The sequence below is a fragment of the Artemia sp. Qi Xiang Cuo genome, chromosome 14, assembly GCF_049724085.1.
Source record: "Artemia sp. Qi Xiang Cuo chromosome 14, ASM4972408v1, whole genome shotgun sequence".
Classification (NCBI taxonomy): Eukaryota; Metazoa; Arthropoda; class Branchiopoda; order Anostraca; family Artemiidae; genus Artemia; species Artemia sp. Qi Xiang Cuo.
In genome coordinates this window covers 13,669,428-13,683,226 of record NC_142807.1, presented here as the reverse complement: position 1 = coordinate 13,683,226, position 13,799 = coordinate 13,669,428, and the positions used below count along the sequence as shown (strand labels likewise).

At 33.8% G+C, this 13,799-nt stretch overlaps 1 protein-coding gene and 1 pseudogene across 1 annotated transcript in view; both read left to right on the top strand.

Moving 5' to 3' along the window:
- The window catches only part of LOC148944166 (low-density lipoprotein receptor-related protein 2-like), a 70,058-nt gene that overhangs the window by 18,589 nt on the left and 37,670 nt on the right, over positions 1 to 13,799 (top strand). The window lies entirely within an intron of this gene.
- Positions 5,319 to 6,123, top strand: LOC148944167 (uncharacterized; annotated as a pseudogene).

The window sequence follows — 13,799 nt, the reverse complement described above, 5'->3', positions numbered from 1 at the left end:
TATTTTAGTTTATCACTGAATTGAATTATAGTTAGTAATTCCACAGATAGCTTGGCACTGGAACATTGTAGAGAGTTGTTCAATGGCTCATTTTAAAGGAAATTAATGGAGTTAAAAATATTATTATAATAAAGAACGACCTCTTGCCTATACTAAATTTTATACGCCACTTAATTATAGTATAGGTTAGTAATTCCACAGATAACTTGGCATTGGTACATCATAGAGAGTTGATTAATGGCTCATTTTAAAATTATATAAAGGACCAACATAGTTCATCATAAATATTATTTGTAAATTATTACAATAAAATACAATCATTGGAATAACAAACCATTGGAAACATTGGACTTAGTTAGCTACTTGATTGTTTGATGTTCGTCTCTTACTATTTCAAAGAAAAAAAAGCCGTAGGCTTTTTCCTGTTTGTAACCAGGCTATATATATCAGAGACGTCTCTATATTTAATTTATTTTGGACAAAAAAAGCAAAAACTTATTTATAAAGCTACACATTCCTAAATCAGCTTCAAATTAGGATTCTTCCTCAGTTGGCAGTTACTTTTTATATTTGTTTTTAAATGGGTTACTATTAGCTGGAGTTCGTTCTTTACTAGACATTTTTTAACGAAACATATTTGTTTTCTTATATAGTTCATTCTATAAAAATAATAATTGAGCAGAAAAAATTAATTACTCCTAAATCGTATGGGATAATTTTCACACTTTTTTTATTAAATCTTAGACACCATATACTGAATGGTATATTTATATAAGCAGTTACCACGGTCCAGTGGAGATGGATTTGTCATTCTGCTAAGAAGGATTTGAGTTCAAAACACTGGGTGGTAACGAACATCTAAAAATATAATTGAATTGTTTATCTTAAAAGTGGAAAATTCTCCATAACTTCATCTTCTTTTTTACTAGAAAGGATATAGTTTATATTGTACCTGAACAATTTAATATCTTTTTGAATGAAAATAAAATGCGGAAAATTAATAAAAAAATTTATCAAATTCAATTGAAACACCTAAAAAACAGAATAAATTGCTATTTTATTGTAATCCGGGTTGCAGCGGTAGCTAGCAACCTAGTAAGAGACGATCACGTCCAATGTTAAGAAATATAAAAACCCCTAACTCCTAAAAACAGAGTCAGATCAAAACAAAAAGTACACCATTAGAACCGCCTTGTCCGAAACCCCTATAAAGGAAACTTACCGCCCTGCGGCTTGAATAACAAAGAAAATATATTGGCTTGATAATCAAGAAAATTGACTTTAACCACGTTATTCTCCACAAACGGGATATTTTTTTCTTTCTTTTCCACAGATAGCTTAGCACTGGAACATCGTAGAGAGTTGTTCAATGGCTCATTTTAAAGTAAATCTCTAGATCTAGCGCTATTTGTACTTAATTTTTTTTTTTAATTAATTTTTTTACGAAAAACTTAATTTTTTATATACAATATTAAACAATGACGTCATAGTCTTTGGATGTAATTCGATAAAGCTGAAACTAAGTAAAGAACAATTATGCCTCCATATATTCACAGTGATCTATAAAATTTCCCATTACATCTATAAACTGTTCCACAGTTGCCGGTTCATACCTTGGTAGCTTTTCACTAAACATGCAACATTTCTTTTGGATATTACTATGAAGTTTTGCGAAAGCATCTCTAGCTGACTTTTCAACAAAATCCATTCTTTCAGAGATAATTTTAATCTTTAATTTTGAATATTTTTCGTAATCCCGGTAAAAAATTCGTAAAATTTTTCTAAATTTACTAAGATCAGTCAGCATTGTTGCCATGTTTTTGGACTTCTGAATATAATTTTTAATTTTGCCCTTATGCGTTCTTTGCAGCTTGTGTAAACTGCAAAATATCCATGGTATCCGAGCAATAGTTTGAATATTTCAATTCAAGCTAGAAAAATACCTGAAAATGTTAAAATTAGTTTTATTTTTAGTTAGGTTCTAACTACCCGATGTGGAATTTACTATGTATTTTCAGACCAAAAAATTCAATTTTTTAATATATTTCATTTTTCAGTTTAGAATCGCTAAAGTTATTATGTAAACTGCAAAAATATTTATGATATATGAGCAATAATTTTAATCTTTTAATTCAAACTAACAAAATACCTGAAAATTTAAAAAATTAGTTTAATTTTTTGTTAGGTTATGGGTACATGATATGAGTCTTAAAAAGTTTCAATTAGATGAGAATATTATTTCTTGTTTTGTAATAAGATGCGTTCTAATAGAGTTATACGTAATTTAAAAAAACATTACTATACAAAAAACAGAGACAACATCTTGAAAAGAGAAAAGCAAAGGTATTCAACCGACAAGGCGTATCGAGGATGCGAAAATTGAGAGAGCCAAACAAAAGAGTAAGGAACGGTATGATAACGATAAAGATTACCGAAACAAACATAAGAAAAAAGTTGCTACCAGAATAATGGGTAGATACTGGGGTGACAAAAGCTATAATGAAAAAATTAAATTCTCTGCGAGGTTGTACCGAAGAACGCATAAGGACAAAGGGAAAAATTACATTCAGAAATACAAGAAGATGGCAAAAATGAAGGCTGATCTTTGTAAATTGAGAAACATTTTACGCATGTTTTATCGGGATCATGAAAAGTATTCAAAATTACAGATTAAAATTCTCTTTGAAAGAGCGGATGCTGTTGAAAAGTCGGCTAGAAATTCTTTGGCAAAGCTTCATAGTAATATCCAAAAGAAATGTTGTCAGTTTAACGAAAAGATTCCAAGGTATGGATTGGCAACTGCGGAACAGTTTATAGATGCAATGGAAAATATTTGACAACACGGTGAATATACGGAGGCGTACTTCTTAGAAAATTCGTATTTTAATTTTGGAAGGAGCAATTGAAGTTTATGTAGCAGCAATAAAAATATATATACAAGCATACCTATCAACAGCGAAGGAAAAGCAATGTTTTTCAATTATGGCGAAAACGAGCCTGTTAGGGTTATTAGTAAATGTGTTTGTAAGACTAATGATTTAGAACAAATTCCTGGAACACCGACTCAAGAAAAAAGCATTTCTAACTGTGTTTTAAACAGTTCGTTTAGTTCTACTGAATATTTGGCAAAAAATTCTCTGTGTAGTAGAACAAACTGTCCTGAAAAGTACGAGACAACTATTGAAAAATGCTCTAGAACTAGATCTGACAAGGAAATTATGATGGCTGAAGTCACCTATAACAATCTGAGTAAACATTCAAAACCAAAAATTGGGCAGAAGGTTACTTGGCAATGTCACCCTGATATCTGCAAGCTCTATCCGACGGATATTGAATTATGTCAAATTATTTTTGATATCCTTGAAAATAATATAGCATTAAAATTTTCAACTGACAAAGCGGTTAATTTCTACCTTGGCGGCTTGGATTATTGTGAAATCAATTGCAGGGACACAAGAAAGCACGGGCATTCGTGATACTGTAGCCCAAATTAGGGATGTCAGAGCTTTTTTCGTTCTCTAAGGGCACTAGGTCCACCTTTTCCTGTCTTGACCTGTTTCATTAATAGTGTATATAAGGCTGTATCAAAATATAAGATTATACAACATATTAATCTACTAAAAGTTGAGGGTTCGTACAAGGAACTAAGTCATTACATAGAAGAAGTGTCAAGTAGACTCTGTCGTAATAATAGTCAAGACTTCATTTACGGTGATAGCAATATTAGAGTTTCTGTGGATGAAAATACAATAATAAAACTATTTGGTGAGAGCCTTGATAAGGTAGCTAACATCAGGGATGTATACCCCCCAATGCATTGTAACAGTTGTGAGCAGATAAAGACAAAATACCAATTGAAGAGTCTAAGATCCCTTTCAAATAGGAAAGGTTTTGATGTAATGATGGCCACGATTTTAGAACACCTACAACAGGACATACCCAAAGATGACAGAGAACAACTAATTCAATGTACAGGTTGGAAAGAGGACGTCATAGATTCATTCTTTGTCTGTGATTACTATGCTGGGAAAATGTTGAAAAGTCAGGAGAATGTCCGATCAGTATTAAATAATCTTCATATAGACTGTACACCGGAATGTATAAAGTGTTTAAATAATTTTGAAATGGCAATGATTCGATTTGTAATGCCTTGTCTTACGATCGTCAGATTAGGGCAAGTAACTGCATTGAAGAGACCTAGAACAGAACTTGTTGACGCTCTTAAGGGGAGAATAGTATATCTACCTGTTGATGTGCAAGCAAATGCAGATATTCAGCCTGAAAAACTTCTTAACATTGATAGTTTTGTAGTCATTGTCAATGGTCAGCCTACTTACAACAAGAATGTTTGGACTGCACTAATAGATCTGAGAAAAGTCCATGAAGCACTGTTGTGGTTAAGAGAGAACAACAGTCTCTATAAAACAATACATGCATACACCCTAGAAGATTTAAATAAAATACTTGAAGCACGTCTTGCTAAAAAAGCGGTTGGTGTTGATAATTTACCTGAAATACCGGAAGCTGCAATCCTTCAGAAACTGACAGAAAGCGCAAAATCTACATTGGTTGAACATTTTTCTGTCCAGCCTCTCAATTCAGCGGTTCCAAAAGACTTCATTGAAGATTTTAGGCAGATGAAAGATCTTGGTACTGACCAATTTCAAATAAAGAAACTAAAAGGTGAGAGCGAAGACTTATTTCAGGAAGAACTTGATCTAAAAGTGTTTCCAAATCTTTTCCCGAAAAGCAAATATGGCTTGCGTGACAAGGCAAGACCATTTCGGATTAGGAATGCAGAATATTTTATAAAGAACAAATATTCTATCGATTGTCTACTAATAACCATTTATGACGTATTAAGTGACATGACGTAACATCTAACACCAATTATGTACTATTAACCATATATGACGTAACGAGTGACGTAACGTAAAAACTGAGAAAAATATTTTTTTTTTAGATTTCAGTTCAGAATTGCTAAAGTTATAAACTGCAAAAATATTTATGGTATCTGAGCAATATTTTTAATCTTTTAATTTAAAACTAGAAAAATTCCTGAAAACTCTAAACTAATTTGATTTTTTGTTGGGTTTTTGTTACTTGATACGAGAACTAAACATCCTTTATCTAAGGTGAGGTTTCAATTTAATATGACTATATCATTATTGAACGTTCTACGAAAATTCTCCGATTTAAGAAATAAAAAATTAAAAGGAAAGAAAGAAATAAATAAAGAAAGAAAAGAAAGGAAAGTCTTCAAACATAAAGAAACACAACCACAAGACAAAGAGAATAAGACAAATTCGGTTTCAGAAATGAGTCGAATTTCTGGGCTTACACAAATTTTGACCAATTTCAATATGGAACAAAGCCCTGTGATTACTATTCAATGTGATAATGGGGACATTGAAGTCCAGAAATCACTTTTAACAGCTGTTAGTGATGTCTTCAAGGCTATGCTAGAAACGGACATGCTTGAAAAACGAACCAATTTTGTGCTGGCCCATGATTTGAACTTTGAAACTATGAAAAGTATTATGGATTACTATAAAGAAGGTTTCAAAACAGGTTTCTGGAACAAGGCTTCTTTTTCGAAACAACAAACAGAGATGCATTTACATACATTGTAGAAAAGTACAACTTTCTTGCTATTAAAGAGGAAATTGCTCAATATTTGCTCCAAAGTTATCGTGTGAAGCAAGATTTAACAATTCTTGAAAGTGTTTTTTTCACTTGTGGAAACCAAATTGAAAAATGTTTGTTATACGAGAGATGACTCTTATGATTGCGGAAGGGAAAGACGTTCCCCAATTTGTTACCAATTTTAATACTCATGATTTTTTAGAATTAGCTAAATGTTGCTGTGCTGCGTTGAAAAACAGTCAATTTTCTAGATATCAATGTTTTTTAAAGACACTTTACAGTTGGCTATCCAAAGACTCTGAAAAAAGATCAGTTGCGGCTTTGGAAATTGTAGGAATGATAGATATGACAACGTTTAAAGTACATGAGGTTGAATCCGTTCTACAAAGTCTCACTATTTCTCCAAAGTTCCAGGGGCTTAAGCTACTATGTCTCGAATTCTTTCTACCTTTAATAAACAGGGATTATCATCCATGAAATATGGATGCGATATATTTAAAATATAAAATAAAGTTCCTTCTTTCTAAAGATAATTTCGACTTCCTCAAATTAGGTTTAAATCTAGTCGCAAAAAGAAAGAAAAATCCTTAATGAGCAAAGAGAAAAATTGCAATTAGCCTCAGACAAAGAAAGGCGCCATTCAGATTTGGATTTCGCTAAGAGAGTGGGCAATAAAACAGATACTACACACAATATTTCTAAGGAAGTTAAAATTATAAGAGCCATGTGAACGTTTGAATCATCAGAAATAATTAAGACAGATTATTGGACAGAGGGTTTGGCCTGCCTGAGGACTTAGGCCAATCGTGGGGTAGCTCCCACGGCACATGATCAGGATTTAGAATGTATAGTGAAGAAAAGTGTTTTTTGTTATCATTGTTGTTATCTCAGTCACCGTTGTTGTCATTTGAAGTGACCAACTGCTGTTCACCTAAATATGTAAGTCTCAATAAATCTATTGCTTTTTACCTGTGTTGATTTCATTTTATATGTCTGTATCTAGTCTAACGACAGGTAATTAGTTCGCATATCTCCAAGGTACGTTCCCAGGGAATCTGAACTCCAGATAGCTCGTGGAAAAGATGTCAAATTTATACGACTATAACTTTTACTGTCTTGAAATAATTGAGTATTATATGATTATGAATTTGTTTTCCTTCCCAGTGCTGTGACACAATCCTTGATAGTAAAATCTTTAGAACTATATGTGGCACTATTATAAACCTTAGCAGGTGTGATTTTACATCTTTAAAGTCAAACAGTTCGTGGTAACGAACTGTAAGTAAGGAGCGACCCGGCTCAATGGTAACCGAAACTCTAGAAAACGGGTTTTTGATGCCAATAGATATATCAAAAGAATTATATTTTAATTCTGATTTCAAATATATAAATTTCATCCAGTTTAGTGCTACCCATCAAAAGTTACGCGCCTGAGAAAATTTGGCTGATTTTCAAAAAAAGGGGGAAAGACCCCCTAAAAATTATAGAATCTTAATGAAAATCACACCATCAGATTTAGCGTAGCAGAGAACCCTACTTTAGAGGTTTCAAGCTGCTATCTGGAAAAATGTAGAATTTTACACTTTTTTTTTTGCCAGAAGAAAGATAATGGATGCGTGTTTATTTGTTTGTTTGTTTGTTTTTTTTTCCCAGGGGAGATCGTATTGACCCCTTGGTCCTAGAATATCGTGGGAGGGCTCATTGGAACGGAAATTAAAAGTTCTAATGCCCTTTTTAAGTGACCAAAAAAATGGAGGGCAACTAGGCCCCCTCCCACGCTTATTTTTTTCCCAAAGACACCTGATCAAAATTTTGAGATAGCCATTTTGTTCAGCATGGTCGAAAATATGATAAATATGTCTTTTAGGATGACTTAATCCCCCGAAGTACCCAGAGGGAGGGCTAAAAGTTATGAACTTTACCCAATGTTAACATATTGTATTGGTTATTCGGAAGTATACAGAGGTTTTCAGGAGGTTTTTTTCGGGTTGTGGGAGGTAAGGGTGGGTCAGTGGTTATGTTGGAGGATCTTTTCATGAAGGAATTTTTCATGGGGGAAGAGAAATTGCCATGACGGGGGCGCCAGACTTGCCAGCATTATTTCTTGGTTATTGGGAAGTATACAACCATTTTCAGGATGGATTTTTTCTGGAGGGGGGGCTCGAGGCGGGGTTACTCTGGAAAAGATTTTCGTGGAGGATGTTTCTTTGGGGTGAGGGACATTTCTATGAAGGGGCGCCGGATTTCTAAGCATTATTTAAAAAACAATCAGAAATTAAATAAAAAAAAACAAGTTTTTTCAACTGAAATGTAAGAAGGAATATTAGAACTTAAAACGAACAGAAATTATAACGTATGTGAGGGGGTTCTCCCCCAAGTCAATACCTCGCTCTTTCCGCTACAGTTTTTTTAGTGCTTTCAAAAGAGCTATCTATTCTAATTGAACGGCCTTTGTGATTCAGGGGTTTGTAAATCAAATTTTTTTAAACTTTTAATGTAAAGAGCGTGGTATTGACTAAGGGGAGAATCCCCTCATATACGTAATAACATATACGTAATAAAAAAAAAAAAAAAAACAAGCGATGCGGCTCAATAGTAATCGAAACTTTTAAAAACGGAATTTTGATGTCAATGTATCAAAAGAATGGGTTTATAACGCTAATCCTAAATATAGAAATTTTATTAAGTTTAGTATTACTCATCACAGGCTACGAGCCTGAGAAAATTTACCCGATTTTTTAAAGAGGGGGGGAAACATCCCCTACAAGTGAAAGAATTTTAATAAAAATCACACCGTCAGATTCACCGTATCAGAAAACCCTATTACATAGGTTTCAAGCTCACATCTGCAAAAATCTACAATTTTGTATTTTTTGCCAGAAGAAAAATATACGAATATAGAAGTTAGTTACGTAAGTTCATTTGTAAAGACATCCATTTAGCAAAGAAAAGTAAAATTTTTATGCAAATAAAAGCTGCATTAACTAAAAAAAGATCAGAAATTAAATAAAAAAACAAGTTTTTTAAACTGAAAGTAAGGAGCGACATTAAAACTTAAAACGAACAGAAATTATTCCCTATATGAAAAGGGCTGTCTCCTCAACGCCTTGCTCTTTACGTTAAAGTTTGACTCTGTCTCACAACTTTATTTTTTAAAACAATAAAAAACTTTAGCGTAAAGAGCGAGGCGTTGAGGAGGGGACAGCCCCTTTCATATACGGAATAATTACATTTCAACTGAAATGTAAGAAGGAATATTAGAACTTAAAACGAACAGGAACTATAACGTATGTGAGGGGGTTCTCCCCCAAGTCAATACCTCGCTCTTTACGCTACAGTTTTTTTAGTGCATTCAAAAGAGCTATCTATTCTAATTAAACGGCCTTTGTGATTCCGGGGTTTGGGGCTGTCCCCTCCTCAACGCCTAGCTCTTTACGCTAAAGTTTAACTCTGTCTTACAACTTTATTTTTTAAAACAATAAAAAACTTTAGTGTAAAGAGCGAGGCGTCGAGGAGGGGACAGCCCCTTTCATATACGGAATAATTATATTTCAACTGAAAGGTAAGAAGAAATATTAGAACATAAAACGAACAGAAATTATAACGTCGGTGAGGGGGTTCTCCCCCAAGTCAATACCTCGCTCTTTAAGCTACAATTTTTTTTGAGTGTTTTCAAAAGAGCTGTCTCTTCGCATTAAACGGCCTTTGTGATTCAGGGGTTTGTGAATCAAATTTTTTTTTAAATTTTAAAGTAAAGAGTGTGGTATTGACTAAGGGAGAACCCCTCATATACGTAATAACATATACGTAATAAAAAAAAATAAAAAAACAAGCGATACGGCTCAATAGTAATCAAAACTTTTAAAAACGGAATTTTGATGTCAATAAATGTATCAAAAGAATGTGTTTATAATGCTGATTCTAAATATATAAATTTTATTAAGTTTAGTATTACTCATCAAAGGCTACCAGCCTGAGAAAATTTACTCGATTTTTTAAAGAGGGGGGAAACATCCCCTACAAGTGAAAGAATTTTAATGAAAATCACACCGTCAGATTCAGCGTATCTGAAAACCCTATTACATAGGTTTCAAGCTCAAATCTGCAAAAATCTCCAACTTTGTATTTTTCGCCAGAAGAAAAATATACGAATATAGAAGTTAGTTACGTAAGTTAATTTGTAAAGACATCCATTTAGCAAAAGAAAAGTAAAATTTTTATGCAAATAAAAGCTGCATTAACTAAAAAACGATCAGAAATTAAATAAAAAAAACAAGTTTTTTAAACTGAAAGTAAGGAGCGACATTAAAACTTAAAACGAACAGAAATTATTCCGTATATGAAAGGGGCTGTCCCCTCCTCAACGCCTCGCTCTTTACGCTAAAGTTTGACTCTGTCTCACAACTTTATTTTTTAAAACAATAAAAAACTTTAGCGTAAAGAGCGTTTTCTAGAGTTTCGGTTACCATTGAGCCGGGTCGCTCCTTACTTACAGTTCGTTACCACGAACTGTTTGATAACAAAGAAAATATTTTGGCTTGAAAATCAAGAAAATTGACTTTAACCACGTTATTTACCACAAACGGCATATTTTTTTCTTTTTTTCTTTCTTTTCCACAGATAGGTTGGCACTGGAACATCGTAGAGAATTGTTTAACGGCTCATTTTAAAGGAAATAATTGGGTTAAAAATCTTTTATAACTAAAATAATTTATTTCTAAAAGAGAATAAATTTTTCCACTAATATAATAAAGAACGACCTCTTGCCTATATTAATTTATATGAAAGTTTTTATATTTGGCTAGGAGGTAGCTAAACTTTGAAATTTTCAATTTAAGATATATTGCTTTAAATTTAATATATTAAAGATTCTCTCCGACGGGGAATCCAACCCCGGTCTTCCGCGTGACCGGCAGGGATACTTACCACTGTACTATCGAAGACTTATAAAACATAAGTTACATATAAGTCATGATATTAAATTTCTTAATACATCTTTTTACATGTTAATCCGGGTTGCAGCGGGAGACAGCATCCTCCTAGTAAGAGACGATCAAGTCCAATGTTAAAAATGTAATAACCGATATCTCCTAAAAATAGAATCAGATCAAAACAAAAAGAACACCATTAGAATCACCTTGTCCGAAATAACTATCAGAAATTGGTTAAAACCCTGAAATAGCTGAACCCAATCTAACCTAACCTGTCATCATCAAACCTTGCACTAAATTCAAAAAGTTGACTGGCAACGCTGACTAAATCCAAGAGAAGAAAATTTATTTCTGAAATTTACCGTTGAATATCGGCATTTACGAATATCGAAGATTCACGGTAACATAAACAAAGTATTTAAACATAAGACAACCCTAATGCAGAGGTCACGATGGCTTCAGTCGGGTAGAAGATCCAAAGTCACTCAGAATTTCCATCCATTCATCCATATGACCAGTACTACCCCTTTCGGTCCACCCAAAATTCTATAGTAAATCCGGGTTGCAGCGGTAGCTAGCAACCTAGTAAGAGACGATCACGTCCAATGTTATTATAGTATAGGTTAGTAATTCCACAGATAGCTTGGCACTGGAACATCGTAGAGAGTTGTTTAATGGCTCATATAAAATTCGGGTTGCAGTGGTAGCTAGCAATCCGGGTTGCAGTGGTAGCTAGCAACCGAGTAAGAGACGATCACGTCCAATGTTAAGGAATATAAAACCCCTAACTCCTAAGAAATCCGGGTTGCAGCGGTAGCTAGCAACCTAGTAAGAGACGATCACGTCCAATGTTAAGAAATATAAAAACCCATAGTTCCTAAGAATGGAGTCAGATCAAAACAAAAAGTACACCATTAGAGCCACCTTGTCCGAAACCTCTATAAAGGAAACTTACCGCCCTTTGGCTTGAATAACAAAGAAAATATATTGGCTTGAAAATCAAGAAAATTGACTTTTACCACGTTATTCTCCCCAAACGGGATATTTTTTTCTCTTTTCTCTTTTTGTACCCAGAGATAGCTTGGATACAAAATTGAGACAGCCAAACAAAAGATCAAGGAGCGTTATCAAAGTGATAAACTTTATAGAAAAGCAACAATTGAGCAGGCTAGACAAAAGATCAAGGAGTGTTATCACAATGATGAAGATTACCAAAAAATATATAAGAAAAAAGTTGCTACCAGAATTATAATAAAGAACAACTTCTTGCCCATACTAAATTTTATACGCCACTTAATTATAGTATATGTTACAATAAAGAACGAACTCTTGCCTATACTAACTTGCATAGGCAACCGGGTTGCAGCGGTAGCCAGCAACCTAGTAAGAGACGATCACGTCTAATGTTAAGAAATATAAAAATCCATAACCCCTAACTCTGGGTTTTCAATCCGGGTTGCATCCGGGTTGCTCGTCTCTTACTATTTCAAAGAAGAAAAAGCCGTAGGCTTTTTCCTGTTTTTTATCAGGGTTATCAGGGTTTATCAGTTTTACATACATTAAAGAACGAACTTTAGTCATTAGTTTTAGTCCGGGTTGCAGCGGTAGCTAGCAACCTAGTAAGAGATCCGGGTTGCAGCGGTAGCTAGCAACCTAGTAAGAGACGATCACGTCCAATGTTAAGAAATATAAAAACCCATAGTTCCTAACAGAGGAGTCAGACCAAAACAAAAAGTACACCATTAGAACCGCCTTGTCCAAAACCCCTGTGTAGGAAACTTTCTGTCCCTTGGCTTGAACAGCAAGGGAAATATATTGGCTTGAAAATCAAGAAAAGTGGCAGCTACTACAACATTCTGCCTAAACGGTATATGTTTTTTTTTCTCTTTTCTTTGTATCCAGAGATAGCTTGGCACTGGAACATCGTAGATAGTTGTTCAATGGCTCATTTTAAAGGAAATTAATTGGGTTAAAAACCTTTTGTAACTAAAATAAATTATTTCTAAAAGAGAATAAATTTTTCCACCAAAATTATAATAAAGAACGATCTATTGCCTACACTAAATTTTATCCGCCACTTAAATATAGTATAGGTTAGTAATTCCACAGATAGCTTGGCATTGGAACATCGTAGAGAGTTGTTCAATGGCTCATTTTAAAGGAAATTAATGGGGTTAAAAATCTTCTGTAACTTAAACAAATTATTTTTAAAACATCCGGGTTGCAGCGGTAGCTAGCAACCTAGTAAGAGACGATCACCTCCAATGTTAAGAAATATAAAACCCCCCAACTCCTAAAAAAAGAGTCAGATCAAAACAAAAAGTACACCATTAGAACCGCCTTGTCCGAATCCTCTATAAAGGAAACTTACCGCCCTTTGGCTTGAATAACAAAGAAAATATATTGGCTTGAAAATCAAGAAAATTGACTTTTACCACGTTATTCTCCACAAACGGGATATTTTTTTCTTTCCGCTTTTTTTTTCTGCTCAGCTAGCTGGGGACTGGAAAATCATAGAGAGCTGTATAATAGCTCATTTTAAAGGAAATTGCAACATCTAGTCACTTTTGTATTTAAAAATAAAATACTTTTTAAAGTAGAATCAATTTTGTCAAAAAAATTGCATTTTTGATGTATTTTCATATTTACAATAAAGAACGACACCTTGCCCATGTTAACTGAAACATAAATATCCGGGTTGCAGCGGTAGTTAGCAACCTAGTAAGAGACGATCACGTCCAATGTTAAGAAATATAAAAACCCATAGTTCCTAAAGAAGGAGTCAGATCAAAACAAAAAGTACACCTTTAGAACCGCCTTGTCCGAAACCCCTGTATAGGAAACTTTCTGTCCCTTGGCTTGAACAGCAAGGGAAAAATATTGGGTTGAAAATCAAGAAAAGTGGCAGCTATTAAAACATTCTGCCTAAACGGGATATTTTTTCTCTTTACAATAAAAGACGATTCTTTGAATAACAACCCATTGAATACATTGGACTTAGTTAGCTACTTGATTGTTTGACGTTCGTCTCTCAATATTTCAAAGAAGAAAAAGCCGTAGGCTTTTTCCTGTTTTCCGGGTTGCAGCGGTAGCTAGCAACCTAGTAAGATACGATCACTTCCAATGTTAAGAAATAAAAAAAACCATAACTCATAATAAAAAAAGTCAGATCAAAACAAAGGTACACCAATAGAACCGCCTTGTTCGAAACCCCTGTAAAGT